This window comes from Bos taurus, chromosome 27, assembly GCF_002263795.3.
Source record: "Bos taurus isolate L1 Dominette 01449 registration number 42190680 breed Hereford chromosome 27, ARS-UCD2.0, whole genome shotgun sequence".
NCBI classification, from domain to species: Eukaryota; Metazoa; Chordata; class Mammalia; order Artiodactyla; family Bovidae; genus Bos; species Bos taurus.
This window is the reverse complement of record NC_037354.1, coordinates 7,413,505-7,440,407: the sequence shown is the minus strand read 5'-3', so window position 1 is coordinate 7,440,407 and position 26,903 is coordinate 7,413,505. Positions and strand designations below refer to the sequence as shown.

At 39.0% G+C, this 26,903-nt stretch overlaps 1 protein-coding gene across 4 annotated transcripts in view; it reads left to right on the top strand.

Moving 5' to 3' along the window:
* GPM6A (glycoprotein M6A) overlaps positions 1 to 26,903 on the top strand; it is a 257,776-nt gene that overhangs the window by 166,028 nt on the left and 64,845 nt on the right.

Below are 26,903 nucleotides of genomic sequence, written 5' to 3'. Positions count from 1 at the left end.
GGAACTAAAAAGCCTCTTGATGAAAGTGAAAGAGGAGAGTGAAAAAGGTGGCTTAAAACTCAGCATTCAAAACAGTAAGATCATGGCATCCAGTCCCATCATTTCATGGCAAATGGATGGGGAAACAATGGAAACAGTGACACTTTATTTTCTTGGACTCCAAAATCACTGCAGATGATGACTGCAGCCATGAAATTAAAAGACACTTGCTTCTTGGAAGAAAAGCTGTGAGAAACCACACAGTATATTAAAAAGCAGAGATATCACTTTGCCAACAAAGGTCTGTCTAGTCAAAGATACGGTTTTTCCAGTAGTCATGTATGGATGTGAGAGTTGGACTATAAAGAAAGCTGAGCACTGAAGAATTTATGCTTTTGAACTGTGGTGTTGGAGAAGACTCTTGAGAGCCCCTTGGACTGCAAGGAGATCCAACCAGTCCATCCTAAAGGAGATCAGTCCTGGGTGTTCATTGGAAGGACTGATGTTGAAGCTGAAACTCCAGTCCTTTGGCCACCTGATGCAAAGAACTGAGTCATTGGAAAAGACCCTGATGCTGGGAAAGATTGAAGGCAGGAGGAGAAGGGGATGACAAAGGATGAGATGGTTGGATGGCATCACTGACTCGATGGACATGAGTTTCAGTAAGCTTCCGGAGTTGGTGATGGACAGGGAAGCCTGGCGTGCTGCAGTCCATAATGCCGCAAAAATTGGACATGACTGAGCGACTGAACCAAACTGAACTGTGTTGAGTATCCTCAACCTGTTATTCAGTATCAGTAATTTGCTCTTGGGAATTACTTATGAAACTGTCAAAAGGTATAAAAATAGACACATGGGTCAATTTGATTAGTGAAAAAGCGCTTTAGATTTAGATAAAATAAAGCATATTTGTAGTTGTATTCCAAATGAATACAATTCTTTCCTTCTGAGAGAACTGCTATCTCCCTCCATTCAAATTCTTCATATTTTAGAGATAATAAAATTTTTATTACACAGTAATGCACAATCATGTTAAAATATCAAAAGCTATAAAAAAGATATCAGGCAAAATTCAACAGTCTCATTTTTATTCTCCCCAATACCCAAGGTTCATTTCTCAGATAACAATCGTTAATAGATTCATGTATGTCTATAAATTTTCAAACAAATAGCAGTTTATACTCATAATCTGTCAGTAAGTAAACTTAGTTGTTTTTTAAAGTGGCATAAGTAGACTGCCAGGGTACATTTGAAGTCTTTTTCAAGAAAGAATAAAAGACCCTCAAAATTCACAACAAAAATTATTTGTCCATCTATTTTCAAAAAGGAGAAGATGGATACAGAGAGGGTTTGACATTTTTTATTTAAAAGATCTAATATCTTATCATCTTGATCTTTTATCTTTAGTGCTAGGTTTTCTTGAAGAATTATCTACTTATGATTAAGTCGTTATCTTGTCTTCCTCTTGTATTCCTTTATCTTCTATTTTGTTTGCTTCCATGCATCAAAGTCACAAAATCACTCCTTTTCTAGAGGAAATGATTGTCAAGAAGCAGATAACCACTTCCAGGAAATTCATGTAGCCACAAGAATTAAATAACTGGGTATTTTCTTCAGACACTTAACAGCGAGACCCACATACCTTGAAGAGCCTGCAGAACCACCGCACTCTTGCTGTGCTGGTATCTGACGGATACTGTGAGTGACCTAGAGATATCATTTTGGCCAACACTATTTTTATAGTATAACTGTCTGTTTTGTGTCATACGTTACAAACAAAACCCATTTCCTACTGTCAAAGAGTCTAGCCGTTTTTGTGCCTTTGATCAGCTTATAAATGGAAGAGATGAACTGCCTTGTATAAATTCACATGAAAGAGAACTTTGTGTCTTAGTGGCTTTTAAAGGCTGAAGTAAAAAGCCGGCTGCCTCCTACAGGCTGGAGGTAAACTGAATGTTTGCTGTGTGTGGAGTTTGCATTGCCTGCTGTGCCCCAGCGGAGCACCAGGAAGGTGTGCTCATTATCTCATATTTATTTTTATAAACCAGGATTTTCATCCTGTTCCAAGCCTGGGAGCTATCACTGAAAAACGCTCCTTGTTTTTATACATTTCCTTGTTTATAAAAGAACATTCTCAATGTTCTTTTTAGCATCTACAAAAATGGTTATTTCTAGATGTAATTTGCCATATCCTCCCTAGTGTCTTAGCTGATGGCCTTTGCCAGTTGCTCTTAAGTAGCAATTCACATGTACACAGTGCTGTCCAGTTTGATATTTCATGTGTATAATAATCACATGCTTGAAATTAAACTATTAAAGCTAGCTGATTTGACTGATTCTAGCGTTTTCTAAAGACTTTTTTCATATAATGTATTACTGCGTACTGACTTCTCACAAATTGTTATTCATTTTCAGAAAGATGGTACTGATCAGAAAGCAAAATGCTTCTGTTTTCTTATGCTTTTCCAGTTTTTAAAAAGGAAAGTAAAAAATATTTGCTAAGCACTTTGTCTTTTATGTCTCAGGCTTGTGCTGGGTGTTCTAAAATAAGTAATACATATCTTAAACCTGACAGTAGCTCTTGTATATTATCCTGATCTAACAATTTACAACAAAGGCGTCTGGAGAGGGTAGATTTGTTGCCTCAGGTCACTCCAGTGGCTAGAAGTGAAGACCGCCTTGATCAGACTGACAGCTTTCCACCTCCCTCCCCTGCCTCCCGTCCTCCCCGAGGACAGCACTTCTTCCATGGACAGGCTACACTGCTCATTTCCCCATGCTTCTGCTGTGGTTTGAAGATTATGTAATGCATTTGCAATTTTTATCCTTTCAAATTCAGTGAATGGTTCTTCCATAGCCTAGTGGCTCAAGAAAAACATTGTCAATCATTTGAGATTCTTGTCTTCAAACTCAACATGAAGCCAGTGTCAGTGTTTCATGGAGTCTAACTTCTCAGTATCTTTTAAGATGGCCATGTTTCCCTTCCCAATTGCCATGGTCATAAGTCAAATCTTGTCGTCTCTGAATGGACTATATCGTTAATCTCTTAAATGTTCACCCTTGTTTCTATCTCTCATGGCACATCCATCCATAGAATTCTTGCAAAGCATCCTTCAGTGACTTCTCATTATTTTGTAACATAACTCTACACTCTGTTCTTTCTTTGACTGATCCCTTCATCACCCCATCCAACTCCCATGTCTTCCAGAACATGCTAGACCCCTAATCATCTGAATAACTTGAATTCCTAATGCATCCAACCTTGGTTCCCATGGTGACGCACTCCACCCTGAAGCCTTTTCTCCTCTTACTCTCTGTCACCTATAAAACACCAACTCATCTTTCAAGGCTCAGTGCAAAGTTTGCCTGTTCTAGAAAAGCTTTCCTTAATCTTACCTTCTAACCAACACCTTCCTGTATTCTTATAATCTAGTTGATGTCAAGGATTATGACTAATTCTACTTTCCAGATCTTCTGAGCTCATAGTGACTGATACACAGAAGACATCAAGAAAAATGCTAATGAATGAAACAGAAATTCATTAATGTGACCTGGGTAGATGGATTACTAGACTCCTTGACTCAATCAGGAGCACTGCAGAATCACCTACAATGTAATTGGTTGTGTATGTCAATAGTATTTCCAAGAAATCATTTATTGGGCCAACAGAGAAGTAAGTTACAAACAGATGTACTTTGGATAAATGTCCATAGACATTTTTAACAGGAGTGTAGTTATGGGATCTGACCTTTTCACACATACTAAAATGGCTAAGGCTGTGAAAACTTCACCTGCCTGCCACGTGTTAAATGGCAGGTCCCAGAGAATAGTTAGACCAGAAGGAGGTGGAGGGAATAAACTGTACTGGAGCAACTGTCTCCTTCTTATAGCTCATATTGCCCATTAGTTGGGGGGAAATTGTCTTAAAATAGTTTCAGAAGAATGTTTTAAAAAGAGGAACTCCTTTGCAGGTAACCATAATGTTTTACTTAAAGATGCAAAAGAAAAAAAAAACAACAGAACTGTGATTTGGTGATACTCATCACTTTTTACATATGTGTTTATCATAAGTAGTTGTGTCATGTAGAACTCTGCTGTTGGGGAGTCAAGACATAATGTTCTTCTCTCTGTTCATTATTTGAGCAGAGGAAGGAAACTTTTTCTAGACATGAATTATTAAAGACAGGATCTAAAGAACACAGTACTATATGTTTGAAAGCTGTTGGCTTAACATAACGATCATCATCCCACTTCATAGTCCCTGATTTGGTGCTTTAATATTTAGTTTAGTCTAATACTATAAAAGGCATGACAAATACACTATGTTCTAGGTTTCTTTCTTTCTATTTAAAAAATATGTTTAAGTATTGCAGTCTACATGACAAGAGATGATCCAGACTATTTTAATGAGTTATGCATGCATGTGTGCTAAGTTGCTTCAGTCATGTCAGACTCTTTGTAACCCATGGACTGTAGCCCGCCAGGCTCCTCTGTCCATGGGATTCTCCAGGCAAGAATACTGGGGTGCATTGCCATTCCCTTCTCCAGGGAATCTTCCCAACCCAAGGATCGAACCCTCATCTCTTTGTCTCCTGCATTGGCAGGGAGGTGCTTTTCCACTAGTGCGCGTAGCAGTTTGCCGAATGACTTGATTGGTATCGGGCAAAAGAATAAGGTTGGCTTTCTGATTTTGTTTCAGTTAGTGTATTGATAATCTACATATCTCTAGATATCTCTAGATATTGGTGTATTGTGTAATCTAGATATATATCAATAGTTTATAGGCCTAGTCTTAAATCAGTTTGTAAAGCTTCAGCTCTTCTGATGTGTAATATTTAAGGTTTCAAAAGATATGCTTATAATCTAGCGAATCTTAGAAACTCTACCTTTTCAGACCAAATATAATCTGGCATAGGTTTAGGAATATAAACATAAAGTCCTTAAGGGAAAAAAATGAGTGTGAAAAGGGTTCATGCTCCAAATGGAATCATGTTTCTGACATGTCTGTTTTGAGCATCGGAAGTTTGATTCTAATTATGATAGGTTTCACATTTCAGAAACTTATCTGTAAGAATATAAATCTTTAATTCTGATCTTTCAAGAGGCCACACCAGGTTGGTTGAGAGTGATTAGGTCATAGTATTGTCTGACATATTCAGGTTAACACATAGGCGACTTGCAAAGATATACATAAGAAATTAACAAAACAACTTCAGATACTTTCTCACTAAGGAATCAAAAAAAAAAAAAAAAAAAAAACCCAGTCAAAGATGATTACAGAAATAATGGTCTTGTTTAGATTCCCTTCCTTGTTTTTCTTAGTAGTTTCCCCATCAGATACTAATTTTCTCTCGTTAATGAATCTAGATCTTGTACATGTCCGAACCTGAATGAAAGCTTTTGGGGAGGGAAGCTGATGTGGACATTTAATTATATGAAAAATTTAGCCTGTCTGTCTAGAACTGCTCAAAACGTACACTGTTAACTCAGCAGGTGATAAATCCACTCCCAGTTTCCTTTTTCCTTCTACGGTTTCTACTATCCTAACAAGAACCCGATTGGAGAAGGAAATGGCAACCCACTCCAATACTCTTGCCTGGAAAATCCTGTGGATGGAGGAGCCTGGTGGGCTGCAGTCCATGGGGTCGCTAAGAGTCGGATACGACTGAGCGACTTCACTTTCACTTTTCACTTTCATGCATTGGAGAAGGAAATGCATGAACAAGAACCCGATTGGAGAAGGAAATGCATGAACAAGAACCCGATTGGAGAAGGAAATGGCAACCCACTCCAGTGTTCTTGCCTGGAGAATCCCAGGGACGGGGGAGCCTGGTGGGCTGCCATCTGTGGGGTCGCACAGAGTCGGACGCGACTGAAGAAACTTAGCAGCAGCAGCAGCAGCAGGAACCCTAGTAGTCTCTCATTCAGGCTGTTAAAGCTGACACCCAATTTCTGTGCCTCAGGCCTGGCCCCGACTTAAATTCACCATCCACACAGCAGTCAGTGGGATCCCTCTCCAGTGTAAACCTCACCATGTCACTCTCTGAATAAAGAGCATGAAGAAGCCCTCCCTGCCCCCACGTGACGCACGTCTCCAGACTCGGATTCTGTTTTCCCTCACTTTGCATCCAGTGCGCCCTTTGCTTATATCGACAGTGACGGCATTTGTCTCTACATATCGTGATGTTTCTTAAGTATTTTATGCGCTCTCTGCCAATCTTTTCTTCCTTTACTTGAATAATTCCTATGTGTCATGCAATAACAATAATGCAGGCATTCCCTCTTTAAGAAGATTTTGTGAACTACACAGTCATATCATCTTAGAGGGAAGACTACCTTCTCCCTGCCAGCTACCCCAGGTCCATCAAGGCAGGGACTTTTCTTCATAATGGTACTTCTAGCTATGGTACCTGGCTGACTGCTTGGTACATAGTAGGCATCGACTCAGACAAAGCTCATGTTCTTCCTCTTTGTCATTTGCTAATTTGCACATTAAACATACCCAGTACAAGGACAGCTGCAGCTTGACACACAGTATGGAGGAACTGACCCAAGAAAACCCTCTTCATATGCTTCATTTTTCAATGAAATTCATTAGCTGAATAATGAATAATTGCCATGGGTATCCTAGATAAATGCATTGCCTATAGTCTCAAGTTATGCTGTTTCAAAAAGCCAGACACTTAATGTATGTCAGGATAGCAGATTTAGCCCATGAGGACTTTGTGTATGTGGCAAAGAATCTGATGTTTCATGCCTTTTCTGATGTTTCATGCCTTTTCTGATGTTTCATCAAAATTCATGTGTGATTAATTTCTTGTCTTCATCTTTGTAGTGTGGGAAAAGCTTTTGGCTTTACCTTAGAGAAAAGGAATAGTGAACGGAGACATTGAGGCCCTGGCAAACTTTCTTATTTTTCCTTCTTTTTCTGTTCACACTGCTGAACAATTTAGAGCTCTTTGCAATAAAAATGAACAGTCATGGACTTGAGAACTTTTTTATTTTAAAATGTATGTATTTTTGACCATAAATTCCCTGTAACAGAGATTTAGTGCATACCAGAGGTTTTGAGATATGCCCTGTTTCCATTATTATTTATTTCAGAATACCATTCTAATTTTTTAAAATTTCTCCTTTGGCATAAGTGATTTGGAAAATATTGCTTAAAATTGACATATTTAGAAATTTTCCCTAGTTTAAAAAATATTCATTTGTAACAATTTCACTTTGGTGAGAGAACACAATATACCTGTATTTTTTTGACATCTGGTGAAACTTTAATGCTCCCTTTGTGGCCTGTTTTGGTAAATGTGCCATATGCACTTGATAATAATGTATATCCTATAGCATGTGCTGGTACTATTAAGTGTATGTCAGTTTGGATATTCATTTGTTAATCATTTTGTTAATCTCTTGTGCACTGTTCTTGGCTTTTTTGTTATTATTCATTCAGTTACTAACATATGTCTGCTATACTCTTCAACTTTCATTTTATACTTATTTATTTCTCCTTTTTAACTCAATTAGTTATTGCATTCAATATTTAATGCTGTTTAATTGGGTATCTAGAAATTTAGGATATTTTACATTCCTTTTGAATTAAATCTCTAATCAGGTGAAATGTCCCTCCTTGTCTTTAATGATAACTGTTACCTTAACATTTACTTTGTCTGATATCAGGATTATCATATGACTTTTTTGTTTAGTATTTGCATATTATATCTTTTTTCTTTGCCCTTTTATTTTTCGTCTTTCTGTGTCCTTATATTTAAAGGATATTTTTTAACTGTAAGAAGCATATCATTTTCTTTTCTGAGCTTTGTCTTTTAGTTGTGGTACTTAGTTCACTTTTGTTTATGTGAATTAATAATATATTTATATCTGGTCTAAATCTACCATTTTTTCCATTCTATTTGTCTTTACTTCTCTTTGTTCATTCTTTTCTCCTTTTGCCTTATTTTATATTAATAATATTTCTTAAAATTTTCCCCCTTATTACTTTTTTAACATTAACTCCTTTTTTAAATTCTTTTATTGGTTCCCCTAGAAATTACAACATGCCATTCTTAAGTTATCTGAGTCTACCTTAAAGAAAACATATACAGATTTTCAGACTTGTACTGTTTGTTTCTACATACCTCACTCCTTTTGTAGTTTAATTGACATTTAAAAGTACTTTAATTTTTAAAAATCATTTAATATCCATTTAGATTTACCCCCAACTTTAACCTTGCCCTCTCTCTGCCTTGATTCTATCTGGCATCATTTTCCTTCTAGGTTTTTGTGACTATAAAAAGAAAAAAAAAACAAACCTATAGTTTGTTTTCCCCTTTTCTGTTTTTGAAAAGATTTTCTTTTTCGTCTTTAATTCTTTAAATAGATCTGTCTTCCGCTTCTATCATTTGTGTTGTGAAATCAAGACATTTAGGGCTTTTCTTGATACACTTTTCTCTAGGACTTGGCCCTTACATCTTCAGATCAGATCATATCAGTCGCTCAGTCGTGTCCGATTCTTTGCGACCCTGTGAATCGCAGCACACCAGGCCTCCCTGTCCATCACCAACTCCCAGAGTTCACTCAGACTCACTTCCATCGAGTCAGTGATGCCATCGGCCATCTCATCCTCTGTCATCCCCTTCTCTTCCTGCCCCTAATCCCTCCCAGCATCAGGGTCTTTTCCAATGAATCAACTCTTCGCATGAGGTGGCCAAAGTACTGGAGTTTCAGCTTTAGCATCATTCCTTCCAAAGAAATCCCAGGGCTGATCTCCTTCAGAATGGACTGGTTGGATCTCCTTGCAGTCCAAGGGACTCTCAAGAGTCTTCTCCAGCACCACAGTTCAAAAGCATCAATTCTTCAGCGCTCAGCCTTCTTCACAGTCCAACTCTCACATCCATACATGACCACTGGAAAAACCATAGCCTTGACTAGACGAACCTTGGTTGGCAAAGTAATGTCTCTGCTTTTGAATATGCTATCTAGGTTGGTCATAACTTTCCTTCCAAGGAGTAAGTGTCTTTTAATTTCATGGCTGCAGTCACCATCTGCAGTGATTTTGGAGCCCAGAAAAATAAAGTCTGACACTGTTTCCACTGTTTCTCCATCTATTTCCCATGAAGTGATGGGACCAGATGCCATGATCTTCGTTTTCTGAATGTTGAGCTTTAAGCCAACTTTTTCACTCTCCTCTTTCACTTTCATCAAGAGGCTTTTGAGTTCCTCTTCACTTTCTTCCATAAGGGTGGTGTCATCTGCATATCTGAGGTTATTGATATTTCTCCCAGCAATCTTGATTCCAGCTTGTGTTTCTTCCAGTCCAGCGTTTCTCATAATGTACTCTGCATATGGGTTAAATAAACAGGGTGACAATATACAGCCTTGACGTACTCATTTTTGTATTTGGAACCAGTCTGTCGTTCCATGTCCAGTTCTAACTGTTGCCTCCTGACCTGCATACAAATTTCTCAAGAGGCGGGTCAGGTGGTCTGGTATTCCCATCTCTTTCAGAATTTCCCACAGTTGATTGTGATCCACACAGTCAAAGGCTTTGGCATAGTCAATAAAGCAGAAATAGATGATTTTCTGGAACTCTCTTGCTTTTTCCATGATCCAGCGGATGTTGGCAATTTGATCTCTGGTTCCTCTGCCTTTTCTGAAACCAGCTTGAACATCAGGAAGTTCACCGTTCACATATTGCTGAAGCCTGGCTTGGAGAATTTTGAGCATTACTTTACTAGCGTGTGAGATGAGTGCAATTGTGTGGTAGTTTGAGCATTCTTTGGCATTGCCCTTCTTTGGGATTGGAATGAAAACTGACCTTTTCCAGTCCTGTGGCCACTGCTGAGTTTTCCAAATTTGCTGTCATATTGAGTGCAGCCCTTCCAGAGCATCATCTTTAAGGATTTGGAATAGCTCAACTGGAATTCTCTCACCTCCACTAGCTTTGTTCGTAGTGATGCTTTCTAAGGCCCACTTGACTTCACATTCCAGGCTGTCTGGCTCTAGGTGAGTGATCACACCATCGTGATTATCTGGGTCATGAAGATCTTTTTTGTACAGTTCTTCTGTGTATTCTTGCCATCTCTTCTTAATATCTTCCACTTCTGTTAGGTCCATGCCATTTCTGTCCTTTATCGAGCCCATCTTTGCATGAAATGTTCCTTTGGTATCTCTGATTTTGTTGAAGAGATCTCTAGTCTTTCCCATTCTGTTGTTTTTCTCTATTTCTTTGCATTGATCGCTGAAGAAGGCTTTCTTATCTCTTCTTGCTGTTCTTTGGAACTCTGCGTTCAGATGTTTATATCTTTCCTTTTCTCCTTTGCTTTTTGCTTCTTTTCTTTTCACAGCTATTTGTAAGGCCTCCCCAGACAGCCATTTTGCTTTTTTGCATTTCTTTTCCATGGGGATGGTCTTGATCCCTGTCTCCGGTACAATGTCACGAACCTCATTCCATAGTTCATCAGGCACTCTATCAGATCTAGGCCCTTAAATCTATTTCTCACTTCCACTGTATAATCATAAGGGATTTGATTTAAGTCATACCTGAATAGTCCAGTGGTTTTCCCTACTTTCTTCAATTTGAGTCTGAATTTGGTGATAATGAGTTCATGATCTGAGCCACAGTCAGCTCCCAGTCTTGTTTTTGCTGTCTGTATAGAGCTTCTTCATCTTTGGCTGCAAAGAATATAATCAATCTGATTTCAGTGTTGACCATCTGGTGATGTCTATGTATAGAGTCTTCTCTTGTGTTGTTGGAAGACGGTGTTTGTTATGACCAGTGCATTTTCTTGGCAAAACTCTATTAGTCTTTGCCCTGCTTCATTCTGTATTCTAAGGCCAAATTTGCCTGTTACTCCAGGTGTTTCTTGACTTCCTACTTTTGCATTCCAGTCCCCTATAATGAAAAGGACATCTTTTTTGGATGTTAGTTCTAAAAGGTCTTGTAGGTCTTCATAGAACCATTCAATTTCAGCTTCTTCAGCATTACTGGTTGGGGCATAGACTTGGATTACTGTGATATTGAATGGTTTGCCTTGGAAATGAACAGAGATCATTCTGTTGTTTTTGAGATTGCATCCAAGTACTGCATTTCAGACTCTTTTTTTGACCATGATGGCCACTCCATTTCTTCTGAGGGATTTCTGCCCGCAGTAGTAGATATAATGGTCATCTGAGTTAAATTCACCCATTCCAGTCTATTTCAGTTCGCTGATTCCTAGAATGTCGACATTCACTCTTGCCATCTCTTGTTTGACCACTTCCTATTTGCCTTGATTCATGGACCTGACATTCCAGGTTCCTATACAATATTGCTGTTTACAGCATCGGACCTTGCTTCTATCACCAGTCACATCCACAGCTGGGTATTCTTTATGCTTTGGCTCCATCCCTTCATTCTTTCTGGAGTTATTTCTCCACTGATCTCCAGTAGCATATTGGGCACCTACTGACCTGGGGAGTTTCTCTTTCAGTATCCTATCATTTTGCCTTTTCATACTGTTCATGGGGTTCTCAAGGCAAGAATACTGAAGTGGTTTGCCATTCCCTTCTCCAGTGGACCACATTCTGTCAGATCTCTCCATGACCCACTGCTTCGATTACTTGTAGAGGCTTTCATATCTGCTTTTGCTACAGCTTTTATATTTATCTAGCTTTCAGACTGTTTTCTACAGAAAGATTATTCCAAAAAACATTTTGTAACTGGAACTGAGCATCCAGTAATTCAGTCCTAAATATATTTAACTGTCTATTTTCTGGTGTCTGCTTTTGTAATCAAAATAATGAACTTTGTGAATGTAGCTATTCAATACAAAGAGGATCAAATAATGTAGAGAAAAGTAGACAGCTTAACTCAGTTTTGGGAAATGAATATTTAAAAAGTCACCGATAAACCATGTATTATTGATGTATTCTGTGTATCAGTTTCATAAATGCTTCTGGGTATTTAATTTGCATCTTAAGCAAGTGAGACATTGCGCAAATTTGTCTAATTCATGATACATAGAGCATTTACAGCTCCTCTGGAACAGACCAACCCACCCAGAAGGAGTAGAGGGAATTATTTTTATATTGAGGATGTACACCATTCAGACATCAAAGCACGTGAGGAAATCTCCCAATGAGGGAACTGAAAAAAATGCTTCCCTGGTGGCTCAGTTGGTAAACTATATGCCTGCAATGCAGGAGACCCAGGTTCAGCCCCTGGATCCCTAAGATCCGTTGGAGAAAGAAATAGCAACCCACTCCAGTAATCTTGCCTGGGAAATCTCATGGAAAGAGGAGCCTGGTGGGCTACAGTCCATGAGTTTGCAGAGTTTGACACGACTTAGCAACTACACCACCCCCACTTAGATCTGTATGATAACTGGCTACTGGCCTGTTGGAGAGCCATTTCAGTGAAATGATCAGGTGACCTCCAACTGTAGAGTTAAAATTGTATTCAAATTTGAGGATTGGGGGAAGAAAAGGAGTAGAAGTAGCAAGTGACAGTTCGATAGTATTTATTAAGCAGTTGAATTCTTGAAGGTGAAAACTAGAATAAACTTACAGTCTGGGTCTTTATGCATTTATCTGAGCATGCTTTCATATTTGCTGGTGACACTTAGGAGGCTGCTTCTAAAATGCCTGACTTGGGTCTCTAGCACTACTTAGAATGCCACCCTTCCAGCTTATTTTGGAAGCCCTTTATATTTGACAGTTTTTGAAAGAAACAAGAACATGAAATAAACTCTTTAAAAACTAAAACAGTAAAATCAATGACAATAAAATAAAAATGAAGCATTTTTTCCTAATCTAATAGCTGCTTATCTCTCTGCCTAGATATATATATGAAGCAAAATTCATCCACCTCCAAATGTTTCCAGGGCCCAGACTATACTAATACTGAGATATTTTGATTTTTTCTTTTTATTCAGAGGCATTCATAGGGAAAACAAAGTTAGTGTTGTTTTTCTGCTGAAGAAGTTGGCAGTAACCCTTGCTGGTCTTTGACACTAGATTCCACCAAGGAACTCATTTAATGGTTTTAACTGAAATTTATAAATTATCTGAAGTCTGTTCATAATTTACATGTAATGCTTATTCTACACAATTTTTAATAGGTTCCAGGTATCATCTAAAAATGTGTAGTAGTAGAGTGTCTTAAGACGCTCATCTCCCCATGTACATTATGATTATTTATAATTAATGATTTTAATAGGATTCCTACTTTAAATATATTACCCAACAAAGTATGTTTCCAGCAGTCATTTGGTAATTTTTGAGTGCTTGTTTAGATAAGGTGAACCCAAATATGTTTGATATGATATGATAATGTAAGCTTACTAAACTGTTCCTTCCTTACTCCCTAAAATTTAACTAAATTAACCCAAAAGAAAAAAAATTGTTGTTTTAGAGACAATATTTTCTATATATTTATCTTAGCAAGCTATCAGTTAAACATTATTTACTACTTTTAAAGGTATTTTTGAAGAACTTTGCTTTGTATCTTATTTTCTGTAATAGTTTTAGATAATTCTCACATTCATTTGAAGACTAAAATGATCAATAGCAAAACTCTTTTTGTGAAAACAAAATATGAAGAGTTTGATAATTTCTAAAAATTCACTTCATATTTACAGCTGGATTAACATGTTAAATAAATACTGGAGTGCAAACAAAGTTAATGGAGGTGATGGAATTTCAGCTAAGCTATTTCATATCCTAAAAGATGATGCTGTAAAAGTGCTGCAGTCAATATGCCAGCAAATTTAGAAAGCTCACCAATGGCCACAGGACTGGAAAAGATCAGTTTTCATTCCAATCCCAAAGAAAGGCAGTGCCAAAGAATATTCAAACTACCTCACAATTGCACTCATCTCACATGCTAGCCAAGTAATGCTGAAAATTCTCCAAGCTAGGCTTCAACAGTACATGAAACAAGAAATTCCAGATTTTCAAGCTGGATTTAGAAAAGAAAGAAGAACCAGAGATCAAATTGCCAAATCTGTTGTATCATAGAAAGAGCAAGAGAATTCCAGAAAAACATCTGTTTTGCTTCACTGACTACCCTAAAGCCTTTGACCCTGTGAATAAGTGAGTGAAAGTCATTCAGTCTTTGCAACCTCATGGTCTTTACAGTCCATGGAATTCTCCAACCAGAATACTGGAGTGGGTAGCCTTTCCCTTCTCCAGGGGATCTTCCCAACCCAGGGTCAAACTCAGGTCTCCCACATTGCAGGCAGATTCTTTACCAGTGTGGATCACGACAAACTGTGAAAAATTCTTAAACAAATGGGAATACCAGACCACCTTACCTGTCTCCTACAAAGCCTGTATGCAGGTCAAGAAGCAACAATTAGAACTAGACATGGAAAAACAGACTGGTTCCAAATTGGGAAAGGAGTATGTTAAGGCTGTATATTGTCACCCTGCTTAATTTCTATGCAGAGTACATCATGTGAAATGCTGGGCTGGATGAAGCACAAGCTGGAATCAAGAATGCTAGGAGAAATATCAGTAACCTCAGATATGCAGATTACACCCTTATGACAGAAAGTGAAGAAAAGCTAAAGAGCTTCTTGATGAAAGTGAAAGAGGTGAGTGAAAAAGCTGGCTTAAAACTCAGCATTCAAAAAACTAAGATCATGGCATCCAGAACAGATGGGAAAACAATGGAAACAGTGACAGACTTTGTTTTCTTGGGCTCCAAAATCACTGCAGATGGTGACTGAAGCCATGAAATTAAAAGATGCTTGCTCCTTGGAAGAAAAGCCATGAGAAACCTAGACAGCATATTAAAAAGCAGAGACATTACTTTGCTGACAAAAGTCCATGTAGTCAAAGCTATGGTTTTCCCAGTAGTCATGTATGGATGTGAGAGTTGAACCATAAAGAAAGCTGAGCCCTGAAGAGCTGATACTTTTGAGCTGTGGTGTTGGAGAAGATTCTTGACAGTCCCTTAGACTGCAAAATCAAAGCAGTCAATCCTAAAGGGAATCAGTCCTTAATATTCATTGGAAGGACTGATGCTGAAGCTGAAACTGCAATACTTTGGCCTCCAGATGCAAAGAGCTAACTTATTGGAAAAGTCCCTGATGCTGGGAAAGATTGAAGGCAGGAGGAGAAGGAGACATCAGAGGATGAGATGGTTGGATGGCATCACTGACTTGATGGACATGAGTTTAAGCCAGCTCCCGGAGTTAGTGATGGACAGGGAAGCCTGGTGTGCTACAGTCCATGGGGTCACAAAGGGATGGACAAAACTGAGTGACTGGATTGAACTGAACATGTTAAAAGCAAAGTCTTAAGAAACAGTGTCTTAAAACACCAAGTAATTCAGGCTTCTGATGGCTCATCCAAGTATTTTTAAATGGTTCTGTTTTACTGCCTAGAATTAGAGGTTTAATATTATAGGATCATTTACTTATAAAAATGTGACTCATGAATGACATTAACTAAGAAAATAATTCTCTATATTTTCAGAACAGTTTAGCTAGTCTACCAATTTTTGCATTTCATATATAAAGAATTTCCCCTATACATGTAATTAGTACTTTTCAATAATACTTGGTTCTTATTATTAATTCTCAAGTTAGGAATTGTCATAATTAAACTATAGGCATTAGTGATATGGAAGTTTAGAGAGAACATTTGATTCTAGGAATAGACTGTATGTGTGTATTTGTGTGTGTAAAACATGGTAGAATCTTTTGAAAGAAACTTCTGCCCATAGATATTTGACAAAATGCATCTAATTTATTATTTATAATTGAATTTGCATTTTCTTGGCAAAAAATATATACCTTAGTTGACTGTATGACATGACATTAAATTTTGAGAGAACAAAGTTAACAGAAACACATATACCAATTTTTAAATTCAGGCAACAAATATAGTGAGAATAATTAGGAACGTATCCTGTCAAATGAAAAGTAAAATAAAATACCTTCTATTCAACACCTTGTCAGCCACAGCTGAGCTCTCTTTAATGCTTGCTTTAGACTTATACCAAAAGCTCTCTAGTGTCTTAGAACAAGATATGACCACCTACACAAATTATGTCAATTTTGTGGTTAATTTTTTTTATGATGGCACAGACCACTAGGCTTTAAAAATAAGCCATGAGTTCTTAAGAGTTTTAAAAATCAATTTCATATCCACCCCACCTATAACTTTGTATTTCTAAAACAAATAGCAGATGGTATGTGGGGATGGTGGGAGTGTAGAGTGTAGGATACATCTGAAATGAAAATTCATGGATTTCTCTGACTTAACTGCACATCATTCTTTACCGATATGTACACACTGCTCTGGTTTAAATGCTGAATTTCCTTAAAAATTATCTTTACATTTTGTTTATCAAAGTGTTTATATACTACTTTTCTAGGGGTAAAAAAAAAAAAATTAAAATACCCTCAGGTCACTCTCCATTCCATCTATGAAGACTTTGTGTTCCCATTTCTTCTGACCGCATTTTGCCATTTTCACTCTCTTCTCATGAACTTCTTCAGAGGCAATGTGCAGAGTACAGGACTGCTAGGACTCTCCATGCTGATTCAGTGTCTGCATTTAGTTAGTTTGGGGTGCTTTCATGAAAAGATAGGGAGGTGATTTTCTCAAGTGCATGTTCCCTGTGAAAACAAGATAGTAGTGAGGGGTAAAACTTGCTGGCATTCTCAGGAGCTGTTCGTGTTAGAATGTGGATGACCAAGAGATGCTTTGGGCTGTAAGATCAGCAGAGTGGTGAGCATTCCCAGTTGCTATGGATTTCTACAAGCCACCTCCAAACACTGTAAAACAGAAATAATGATCATCTTTATTGAGCATTTCCTCTATACCATGTCCAGTGATAAGGACTTTTATTTATCATTTCGTCTCCTGTGTTTAGTTCAGTTCAGTCGCTCAGTCATGTCTGACTCTTTGCGACCCCATGAACTGCAGCATGCCAGGCCTCCCTGTCCATCACCAACTCCTGGAGTTTACTCAAATTCATGTCCATCAAGTCGGTGATGCCATCCAACCATCTCATCCTCTGTCGTCCCCTTCTCCTGCCTTCAATCTTTCCCAGCATCAGGGTCTTTTCAAATGAGTCAGCTCCTCCCATCAGGTGGCCAAAATATTGGAGTTTGAGCTTCAACATCAGTCCTGCCAATGAACACTCAGGACTGATCTCCTTTAGGATGGACTGGTTAGATCTCCTTGCAGTCCAAGGGACTCTCAAGAGTCTTCTCCAACACCACAGTTCAAAAGCATCAATTCTTCGATGCTCAGCTTTTTTTACAGTCCAACTATCACATCTATACATGACCACTGGAAAAGCCATAGCCTTGACTAGACGGACAAAGTAACTGTTGCCAAAGTAATGTCTCTGCTTTTTAATATGCGGTCTAGGTTGGTCATAACTTTTCTTTCAAGGAGTAAGCGTCTTTTAATTTCATGGCTGCAGTCACCATCTGCAGTGATTTTGGAGCCCAGAAAAATAAAGTCAGCCACTGTTTCCACTGTTTCTCCATCTATTTGCCATGAAGCGATGGGACTGGATGCCATGATCTTTGTTTTCTGAATGTTGAGCTTTAAGCCAACGTTTTCACTCTCCTTTTTCACTTCTTCAAGAGGCTCTTTAGTTCTTCTTTGCTTTCTGCCATAAGGGTGGTGTCATCTGCATATCTGAGGTTATTGATATTTCTCCCAGCAATCTTGATTCCAGCTTGTGCTAATTTTCTTGAAGAGATCTCTAGTCTTTCCCATTCTATTGTTTTCCTCTATTTCTTTGCACTGATAATTGAGGAAGGCTTTCTTATCTCTCTTTGCCATTCTTTGGAACTCTGCATTCAGATGCTTATATCTTTCCTTTTCTCCTTTGCTTTTTCTTCTCTTCTTTTCACAGCTATTTGTAAGGCCTCCCCAGACAGCCATTTTGCTTTTTTGCCTTTCTTTTCCTTGGGGATGGTCTTGATCCCTGTCTCCTGTACAGTGTCATGAACCTCCGTCCACAGTTCATCAGGCACTCTGTCTATCAGATCTAGTCCCTTAAATCTATTTCTCACTTCCACTGTATAATCATAAGGGATTTGATTTAGATCATACCCGAATGGTCTAGTGGTTTTCCCTACGCTCTTCAATTTAAGTCTCAATTGGCAATAAGGAATCCATGATCTGAGCCACAGTCAGCTCCCAGTCTTGTTTTTGCTGACTATATAGAGATTCTCCATCTTTGGCTGCAAAAAATATAATCAATCTGATTTCTGTGTTGACCATCTGGTGATGTCCACATGTAGAGTCTGCTCTTGTGTTGTTGGAAGAAGGTGTTTGCTATGACCAGTACATTCTCTTGGCAGAACTCTATTAGCCTTTGCCTTGCTTCATTCTGTACTCCAAGGCCAAATTTGCTTGTTATTCTAGGTGGTTCTTGACTTCCTACTTTTGCATTCCAGTGCCCTATAATGAAAAGGACATCTTTTTTGTGTGTTAATTCTAGAAAGTCTTGTATGTCTTCATAGAACTGTTCAACTTCAGCTTCTTCAGCATGACTGGTTGGGGCATAGACTTGGATTACTGTGATATTGAATGGTTTGCCTTGGAAACGAACAGAGATCATTCTGTTGTTTTTGAGATTGCATCCAAGAACTGCATTTTGAACTTTTTTGTTGACTGGATGTGAGAGTTGGACTATAAAGAAAGCTGAGTGTAGAAGAATTGATGGTTTTGAACTGTGGTGTTGGAGAAGACTCTTGAGAGTCCCTTGGACTGCAAGGAGATTCAACCAGTCCATCCTAAAGGAGATCAGTCCTGGGTGTTCATTGGAAGGACTGATGTTGAAGCTGAAACTCCAGTACTTTGGCCACCTGATGCAAAGACCTGACTCATTTGAAAAGACCCTGATGCTGGGAAAGATTGAGGGCAGGAGGAGAAGGAGATGACAGAGCATGAGATGGTTGGATGGCATCACTGACTCAATGGACTTTTGTTTGGGTGGATTCCAGGAGTTGGTGATGGATAGGGATGTTTGGCATGCTGCAGTTCATGGGGCTGCAAAGACTCAGACACGACTGAGTGGCTGAACTGAACTGATGATGTCTACTCCATTTTTTCTAAGGCATTCTTTCCCACAGTAGTAGATATAATGTCATCTGAGTTAAATTCACCCATTCCAGTGCATTTTAGTTTGCTGATTCCTAAAATGTTGACATTCACTCTTGCTATCTCCTGTTGATCACTTCCAATTTGCCTTGATTCATGGACCTAACATTCCAGGTTCCTATGCAGTATTGCCCTTTACAGCATCGGACCTTGCTTCCATCACCAGTCACATCAACAACTGGGTGTTGTTTTTGCTTTGGCTCCATCTCTTCATTTGCCTGTGTAACAACTTTTAAATTAACTTGCATCATATGCCCAGGATTGCAAAGGCCTGGTCACCTGGATGAAGTTCAAAAGCTGAGCAGGTCCTTCCTTGTAGGTTACACTCTCTTCTTCTTTCTCCTCCTCCAAGGGGGCAGAAAGTATCTTTTCACTGGTATTTATCCAGGCTAAACTGTCATTTTTTGATTCCACAGTTACAAATTTCCAAATCTTTTTCAAAGTCCATCAAAATAGGATGTTTCTTCAAATGAAATTTGTGATTTATGTTTCACAGGTAAAGAATATTACCTTCCTGATCCTCAGCGATTACCTATTTCTCACTAGTGTCATCAATAGTTGCAGAGGTTAACCTCGATTACCGATAGCAGAGGCTTATAACCTGGCCAGTGCTGAAAGATGAGTGCAGTTAGGCATGTGATGGAATGAAGATGAAAGCAAGCCTCACAGTTGGATCTCCAGCCCCTTGTATCATCCATGTTTTCCCAAACTGATTCTGTCTCCTGAGCTCTAGACCCATCTATGTAATGGCCTACCTGAGATCTCCACGTGAATATCTTAAAGATAACCAAAGTTCAAACCCATCTGAAATGGAATCCACTATTTCCTGACCCCCGTCCCACCACTGGTGATAGATCTTTCCATCTCAAGCTCATGGCAAATTTACCCTTCTGTTTGCTCAAAGTAAAATCCTTGGCTCCTGTTTCTCTTACGTCCTTTCATCCAGCCCATGATGACACCCTATGACCCTGCCTTCCGATAGGGTTGGAATGCAGCAGATCGGACCTCTCCACACCATTGCTGCTGCTACCCCCCTGCTCTGATGTGCCTCCACTTCAACAGAGCAGCCAAAACGATCCTTTTAAAAAGATAGATTATCTCATCCTTATGTGCAGTACCTTCCCTTCTCGCTTGATGCAGAGTCAATGCCAGCATTCCCATCGTGGCTTTGGGGTCACGTACAATTCATCCCTGAGTCCTGTGGCCTCATCTCCTCCTGCCCTTCCTTCTCTTGCTTCACAGGTTCAGCAACGGTGGCTGCCTGGCTCTTCTTTCCATGAACTGCTGAAGGCATCGCTGGAGCTGCTTCTCTGCCCTGGCCATTCTTCCCCAAACATCCACATGTGACTGTCCCCCACCTCCCACCCCCATAAAGTGTCAAGCTTTTGTTTGACTCTCCCCTTCACGGTGAAGCCTGCTGTCCTGCCCTGGCTGCCCTGTTAACGCTGCCTCCCGGCCCGTCTTCCCCCTCCCTTCACTCGTTGGATCAGCCCTTATCCTGCCCGTTTCCTCTGTGCTGTCGCTCTTGTAACATTTTAACCTACTCCATGTTTCTTAATTGTGTTTTCTTGGTTATTGTTTATTGTGTCTTTGCCACACTCCAGGGTGTACAATTTGTGGGGTCATGGATCTTTGTGATATTTACAAATGGAATCCAGATGATTAGGAAAATGCCACCAAATGAGTGAAAGAATATTGGAATGATTTTTATTTTGGGCATTGGCAACAGAATCCCACAGTCAGACTTTTCCGAAAGCAATGTCAGTGATAGCTTGAGAATATTTAGTGGATGTGGTTAAAAATAGTCAATAGAAGGCTTTTCTAGTTTGCTTTAGGCAGCCTCAGGGGTAGGAAAGCAGGCTGAATTCCACATAATTTCCTCCCTAGAAAACATGGTCTCAGGCTACCTGCCAGGATGGGTTTCCTCGGAGGCTCATTGAAAATGTCACTGTCTCTAAAAACGCTTGCTTCCCTTCCGTCGTCTGTAAGATTGAATTGTTCCGTTTGTGAATCAAGTACTGCCGGGGGAATAGCAGTGAACAAAGAAGACAGGATCCCTGCTTCCCTCATCTCACATTGCCATGGGAAGAGACCCCCCAAATGACAGAGAAGTAGGCGATTAAAAACAGATAACCCAAAAGTTAAATAGTCAAGAATGGGAGGAGAGTAAGTGGTCCCCAGGGCACCCCACTCCAGTACTCTTGCCTGGAAAATCCCATGGACAGAGGAGACTTGTAGGCTGCAGTCCATGGGGTCGCTGAGGGTCGGACACGACTGAGCGACTTCACTTTCACTTTTCACTTTCATGTACTGGAGAAGGAAATGGCAACCCACTCCAGTGTTCTTGCCTGGAGAATCCTAGGGATGGGGGAGCCTGGTGGGCTGCCGTCTATAGGGTCACACAGAGTCGGACACGACTGAAGTGACTCAGCAGGAGTCAAGAGGCTGACAGTTTTAATTGGGGAGAGATGTTAGGGACATCCCAGTGAGCAGAGCACATCTGAACAAGAGCTTGAGGAAGGAAAGGAACTGAGGCAGGTAGAAATTGGGGTGTTGCATTGGTAAAATTGCGGGTATTTGAGGAAGAGGAACACAGGTGAAAAGGCATGAAGTAGGGTGGGATCCGATGCCATGGAGGTCATGTTGGCTAGAGATGAGTGAAAACATGAGGTCCGTGAGACAGTAGCAGAAGTTATCAGGGTCTGTCGTGTGTAAGTTTGCTGGATGAGAAACATCTTAAAAATAGGATACAGTCTTACACAAAACTGGGCATTCAGTATACACCAGGTTCTCAACAAATGCTGTTCGATATTGACTAAAACTTTCCTTCCACGCTTTTCTTGGATGAAAATTTAAAAATCAAGACATCATTTGAAATAAATAAGCTTTTAATAGGCATGTATCTCTTCAGCTATTAAAATATTCTGCTTAAAATCACACTTTCTCTTTCACATTTATACCAAAAATGCAAAAGGAGCTACCATGCCTTCAGTTAAATAGAACTAGTAGTAACTTTTTTTAACATCCTGAAGTCAGTTTCTGGATAATGTCATTTTGAATAACATTTGTAACTATTTTTTCATAGAGCTAGGAATTTGATAATAATTTTATTTTAAGAAAAACACATTTCATTCTATGAAAATTCTTTTGACCCTAAAATCAATGAATGCCAGAACTGTCTCCTAACAAAAATAGCATGAAATTTATCTTGTATTTAAAATAATTCACATAGTTTTTCTTGTTTTTATCTTATTACTACTAATCTATAATTGTCTTTTAAGAAGTGGCTTTTATACAAGTATGCTAGTAACGAACAATAACTTGCTAAAAATAAGTCTGAAGGCTGTGCTTTGCTAGAAATTTGCAATTGATAAGTTAAGCTGTCTGGGGATATTATTTAAAATTTATTTTTATTTCATCAACATAAAGTGCTTTTATAGAGAAAAAAAAATCTCCTTTATTAGAGCATTTAAATTATTTTCAAACAGCAAAAAAACACAGTTGATATTATTTTTGCTATTTGGTGTCTCAGAAAATGATCATTAAGTGGCAAGATGGTCAATCTGAGAAAATAAGCAGGTGGAGCCTCATGTGTCAAGACTCTAGATTCGTTTATTCACATTTTATAGATGCCTTCTTCTAAGAGTTCTTTCTGTAAGCTAGCAATCTTTTAGTCTTAGGAAACTCTTGGGTGAAATCCACCAGACTGAGTTTAGAAAGGGATGTGATTGCATTTATATTTTCATACAAATCAAGTTTTAAATGACTATTTTTCAGGCCCATTTGTGCTCTCAGACTCATAAATAGTTCTGATAGTTATTTGTAATATAGGCCCATAATTTGCATTCTTTTGGTTCATGATTTTTATTTGTGAAAAACTTAGAGTGATATTGTATGTGCATCCAACACATTTACAGCTTGATGAAAGTATTTGTCCTTCTGAGAAGCTAAGAATGGACCACTTAATAGCAATAATTAGGAATAACAGCTTCTTGTTTCCCAAATCAGACAGAATTAAGAACCAAACCTGAACATGACTATAGTCAGTTTTCTGTTTATATGACCTTAAAGATCTTGAACTCCTAATGTCTAGACCCAGTTGTTTTTGGTTTTCCTGTTTAACTCCAACCTTCAGTCTTCACACTGTATGTTTAGTATAAGTGTGGCTATTAATTCAAAATATGCTGAAACAATGGAAAAATCCAGAAGGATGTACTTTGAAAACAATTTGCTATAGGTTGAGCTAAGTGACTCATACAAAATATAAAATACAAAGCATTGTTCTCAGTAAAGATACTGTTTAATGACGTTTTTAAAGAAAGTATTCAACAATTGCTTACTATAAGGAAAGCATAGGTAGTATGAAAATCTTCTTATAAGTAAATCATTCTCAAAGGTATAATCTAACTCCAGAAAAAGTTGAGATTCCAAAACAGAATAAGGACTAGTTTACATAAGGTAAATATTAAAGTATTTTGTAAAGTAAGGGACTGACCACATTTGAAATAATTTGATGTAAGTTGAGGAACCTTGAAAACTAGAAAAAAAAAAAAGATTGACAATTATACATAAAACAGAAGGTTGCTGCACATTTTTGAATAGGGAAATGATGGATGGTGATAAAGCATAATAATTGATGACTGTTTGTGAGTATATTAGAAAAAAGAATGACTCGAAGCAAGGGAACAGAACAGGACTGAAGAATTATAAATTATAATGGTAGCACTCGAAATTACAAGGAAATGTTGAAGAAAAAAAACTTGGCAGAAAATAATACAGGCAATCAAAGAGAGAGATTTAATCAAAATACACTTTAATTTTTCTACCTTGGAATAATAGAAGTCAATTTGGAGGAGATGGCAAAAGTTCAGTTTTGAAAAATTTGAGTCTGACAAAACATCAAACTCGGCACACTCTATAGGAATTTAGATGTTTGGGATGAAGGTTTAAATGTGTGCATATATGCTCAGTTGCGTCCGACTCTTTGCGACCCTATGGACTGTAGCCCTCCAGGATGGGATTCCCCAGGCAAGAATATTGGAGCGGGCTGCTGTTTCCTCCTCCAGGGGATCTTCCTGACCCAGGGATGGAACCTGAGTCTCCTGCATCTCCTGCACTGGTAGGTGGATTCTTTACCACAGAGCTGCCAGGGAAGCCCAAAAGTTTAAATAGGAATGCCATTAATACGGGGTTCCCCAGGTGGTGCTAGTGTACAGAGCCTGGCTGCCAATGCAAGAGACATAAGAGATGTGGGTAAGAGACATGAATTCGATCCCTGGGTGGGGAAGATCCCTTGGAGAAGGGCATGGCAACCCACTCCAGTATTCTTTCCTGGAAAAGCTCATGGACAGAGGATCCTGTTGGGCTACTGTCCATAGAGTGGCACAGAATCGAACACAACTGAAGAGACAGCATGCATGCCATTAATATTATTATAATGAATGAAACCATTTTGATCTAAATTAAACTAGTTTTTAAATTGGAATTAAAATACTATTTTAAAGATAGTTTAAGGTTACTTTTTATGCAAAATTAAGTGTTTGTGCTCTGTATACCTACTATTCTTAAACATGCAAACAGGCCAAAAATCTTTAACTATAGCTCAGATGGTAAAGAATCTGCCTGCAATGCAGGAGACCTGGGTTCAATCCCTGGGTCAGGAAGATACCCTGGAGAAGGAAATGGCCACCCACTCTAGTATTCTTGCCTGGAGAATTCCATGGACAGAGGAGCCTGGCTGGCTACAGACCATGGAGTAGCAAAGAGTTAGATGTGACTGAGTTCCACAGGCACACATAGATACAAGACATTGTCTAACCTGGGTCTTTGTATCCTATTCTTCTCCAGGTCTCTCAGAAATAGAATGAATGAGTTTAGATATCCCATGAGTAAAGTAAAAAGCACATGCTGACTTGAAAGAATCATTTGTTTCCTGTAGAAAGCTATTAAGATTGTTAAATCTTTAAAAAAAAAAAAAAAAGTGGTTGTGGGGCACGGTGAGGGGGAACTTCCCTGGCAGTCCAGTGGTAAAGACTTTGCCTTTCAATGAGGAGGTGAAGGTTCAGTCCCTGGTCAGGGAGCTAAGATCCTGCATGCCTCCTGGCCAAAAAACAAAACACCAAAACAAAACAGAAGCAACATTATAACAAATTCAGTAACAACGTTAAGAATTCAGTTCAGTTCAGTTGCTTAGTCATGTCCGACTCTTTGCGACCCCATGAATCACAGCACGCCAGGCCTCCCTGTCCATCACCAACTCCCGGAGTTCACTCAGACTCACGTCCATCGAGTCAGTGATGCCATCCAGCCATCTCATCCTCTGTCGTCCCCTTCTCCTCCTGCCCCCAATCCCTCCCAGCATCAGAGTCCTTTCCAATGAGTCAACTCTTCCCATGAGGTGGCCAAAGGACTGGAGTTTCAGCTTTAGCATCATTCCTTCCAAAGAAATCCCAGGGCTGATCTCCTTCAGAATGGACTGGTTGGATCTCCTTGCAGTCCAAGGGACTCTCAAGAGTCTTCTCCAACACCACAGTTCAAAAGCATCAATTCTTCGGCGCTCAGCCTTCTTCACAGTCCAACTCTCGCATCCATACATGACCACAGGAAAAACCATAGCCTTGACTAGACGGACCTTTGTTGGCAAAGTGATGTCTCTGCTTTTGAATATGCTATCTAGGTGGGTCATAACTTTCCTTCCAAGGAGTAAGCGTCTCTTAATTTCATGGCTGCACTCACCATTTGCAGTGATTCTGGAGCCCCCAGAAATAAAGTCTGACACTGTTTCCACTGTTTCCCCATCTATCTCCCATGAAGTGATGGGACCGGATGCCATGATCTTCGTTTTCTGAATGTTGAGCTTTAAGCCAACTTTTTCACTCTCCACTTTCACTTTCATCAAGAGGCTTTTTAGTTCCTCTTCACTTTCTTCCATAAGGGTGGTGTCATCTGCATATCTGAGGTTATTGATATTTCTCCCGGCAATCTTGATTCCAGCTTGTGTTTCTTCCAGTCCAGTGTTTCTCATGGTGTACTCTGCATAGAAGTTAAATAAGCAGGGTGACAATATACAGCCTTGACGTACTCCTTTTCCTATTTGCAACCAGTCTGTTGTTCCATGTCCAGTTCTAACTGTTGCTTCCTGACCTGCATACAGATTTCTCAAGAGGCAGGTCAGGTGGTCTGGTATTCCCATCTCTTTCAGAATTTTCCACAGTTTGTTGTGATCCACACAGTCAAAGGCTTTGGCATAGTCAATAAAGCAGAAATAGATGTTTTTCTGGAGGTCCATGTCAAAAAAATATTTTTTTTAAAGGAAAGATCGTTAAATATTCAATAAATAGTCAATGAAAGGATATTTCTCCCCATGTAGGTAAAACAACAGCAAAGACAAAGGATAATGGAGCTTTACTTTTAAAAAGAGCATGAACTGTTTAGATAGCTTGATTTCTCAATGTTTTTAAGTTTTTCTGAAGCAGCATACTTTTATTAAAGAGGTGATGTTATCAGTAAAAAACCATTTCATCTCTGGGCTAAAAGCTTCAAGAGGAAAATCACCTGTCAGTTTCACTCATCATTACATTGCTTGAACTTAACATGGTTCTGACACTTAGTAGATGTGGCTTATAACTTAGCTCTGCTCCTGCAATCTGTGTGGCCTTAGGCCAATCAGTTCCTATCTCCATGGCTGAGTTTCCTCGGGTTATAAAATATAGATAATAACATAGAAGTTCTTGAGTAACCATTGACTTAACTGATGGGACATCTCTTCAGAATTCAAGCTCCTGTATATATGTAAATCCCAGTAT